Below are 2,706 nucleotides of genomic sequence, written 5' to 3' on the forward strand. Positions count from 1 at the left end.
AAGATGGATGCAAATATAAATAACTCAAGTGCAACTTAGAAACCATAGCTGTTTTTTTGTTTGTTTGTTTGCATATAAGCTGATGATCTGACCATTTTGTTCTGAAAAAAAAAAAAAAAAATGCATTCTCCAGTGATATTACTGAGTCCAAAAGCCAAAGTTTACAAGGAATTCACTTTCAGTTGGAAGCCTTTGTGGCTCGAAAGATTTCTTTAGTGCTGAACCAGCACTGCCACCCTCTAATTTTCTTCCTACAGAATTGGCTTCTCTCTCTGGGGACAGACAGAACGTCTGGACACACTTTCAAGTGATTTTCATTTGGAGTTGGTGTGCTCTGGGTAAACCTTCTCAATCCCTTACATCCTTCCTGGACCTTTTCTTATACAATGTTCATACCCTCAACATCTGCTTCCTCGTCTAGGCTGGGCTCTGTTTAGGTAACACCCCTCTTCCAGGTAAGGTCTTGCACCTGCCCACATTCCTTCTACCCCCAGTTATCACCCGGGTGACCATGAACTAGTCACTTCTGATCTGTTCCCCCATTGGGGTAGTTATTCTCACCTGATGGAGCTGAGTTAGAATCATGAGATGTAATGGATGTACGAAAATCTAGAACAGGGCCCAGCCCACTCAAGCGATCATTTTTTTTCTTTCCTTTTCGATTTCCACCTCTCAGAAGCACCTGTCACCCCAGCCTTGACACCGGGCCAATTATCTTAGACACCTGGATGAGACAACAGCCTGGATCACCCCCCTCAGGCCACAACACCAGCACAAGGTCCAGACCACCGCCAGGCAGACCTCAGTGCCTGAGATGCCGGGATGGCATCTTGCTTTGCCTAAGTGGGTTCTGACACGTCGCTGTTTCTTCTCATTAAAAAGAAAAACAAAAACACAAATCTAAGTAATGTGTGCCCAGCACCCACCACAGATGTTTGTGTCTTCAGCGTGTACCCAACCCCATGCTGAGCAGCAGGGATGTCAGGTAAACCCATCCAAGGGAGCCCAGAGTCAGCCCATACTGAGAGATCAAACCAGGGACAGGGTGCTCTTAGGGTCATGGACATAACGGACGTCAAACAGGTTTTGAGACATCGCCACAGCCTTTATTTCTTGCTTCCGGCAAAGCGGTTTTCTGATGAAGCAGGACAAAAGCCACTATTCCCTGTGGCGGCCTAGGGCCCTGGAGTTGGACACAAGCATGGCAGATAGCTAAGCTCAAACTTAAGCTCGATTTGCCTGCTTCCTCCCAACCCCGCCCCCTTCCCACAACCCCGCCCCCTCCATAACCCCGCCCCTTTCCTCCAACCCTGCTCCACTCACAACAGCCAGAGCGAGCATTAATCAAGGCCGTAACCCCAGTGCTCGCTTCGGCAGCACATATGCTAAATACAGAGAAAATTAACGTTGCCCCCGTGCAAGGATGACACACAAGTTTGTGAAGGGGTCCGTGTTTTTACTTATATGTGAAATCTAAAATACAGCACAGAACCATGAGGTTGCAGGTTGGATCCCTGGCCTCGTTCCGGCGTTGCGGTGAGCTATGGGGTAGGTCACAGATGTGGCTCAGATCCGGCACTGATGTGGCTGTGGTGTAGGCTGGCAGCTGTAGCTCCCGTTGGACCCCTATCCTGGAACGTCCATATGCTGTGGGTGAGGCCCTAAAAAGCAAAAATAAAAATAAAAATAAAATAAAATATGGCACAAGTGATACTATCCACAAAGCAAAAACAGCCAGGGGTTAGCGGGAAGGGAGTGGGATGGATGGGGAGTATGGGGTTGATGGACGCAAACAGTAACATTTGCAAGAGTCGGCAATGGGCTTCTACTGTACAGCAGAGGGAACTGTATGTGACTGGGTCACTTTGCTGGACAACAGAAATTGAAGAAACATTGTAAGTCAACTGTAATAAAATTTAAAAAAGACCATCACCGCACAGTTTTTGTCACATGCCAGCTAAAACCCTTCACAAATGCCCTGCTGCCCTCAGAATAGAGTCCAAAAATCCTTAATGTGGCCCACCAGCCCTCCCACCACTGCTGAGCCCAGCTTGCTTTTGTACGCCCGTCCCCTCCCTAATTCACCTTCATCCCCACCCCCACCCCCACCAAGAGCCCTTGCCAGGTCGACAAGGAACAAGGAAAGAAGGGCATTTGGATGGCAGGAACTGCCAGGCAAATAGAGATATGGGAGAGTTTGCACCTTCAAATACACTAGGATGTGCCAGAAAAGCCGAGATCCTGGGTGCTGTGGCTCCTTCCTTCCATCCCCTGACTCTGTTTACACACACTCTCCTCCGGGCCACGCTGCATGACTCTCCGCCGCCTTTCTCTAGGATGTTCGATTTGGAGAGCTGGAGTAGGGGCTACACCCTTAAAATACAACTTTATAAAAGATGCCTCACCCACCTCAGAGAATCCCTGTGCATAAAGGGAGCTGTTCCTGGAGAGGGCGCTGTGGGCGAGTGGACAGCATGTTTCCCAGCCTGGCTCCACAGGACACACCTATCCCACAACCACTCAGAGTGTTCCTTACCCCTGAATCAGGATTCCTAGAGGCTGAGGCTCAAGAATTTGATTTTTTTTTTTTTGTCCTTTTTTAGGGCCACCCCCGCCACATATGGAGGTTCCCAGGCTAGGGGTCTAATCAGAGCTGTTGCTGCCGGCCTACACCACACCCACGGCCTCATCGGATCCGAGCCAAGT

General features: G+C 49.3%; 1 pseudogene; it reads left to right on the forward strand.

The window, feature by feature from the left end:
* The first annotated feature begins 1,361 nt into the window (after positions 1–1,361).
* On the forward strand, positions 1,362–1,458 carry LOC146395323 (U6 spliceosomal RNA; annotated as a pseudogene).
* The last annotated feature ends 1,248 nt before the right edge of the window (positions 1,459–2,706 follow it).

This window comes from Sus scrofa, chromosome 17, assembly GCF_054392235.1.
Source record: "Sus scrofa isolate SSC_HxYL_T2T_F1_AM1 chromosome 17, Sscrofa_HxYL_maternal_Yorkshire_Landrace_v2.0, whole genome shotgun sequence".
NCBI classification, from domain to species: Eukaryota; Metazoa; Chordata; class Mammalia; order Artiodactyla; family Suidae; genus Sus; species Sus scrofa.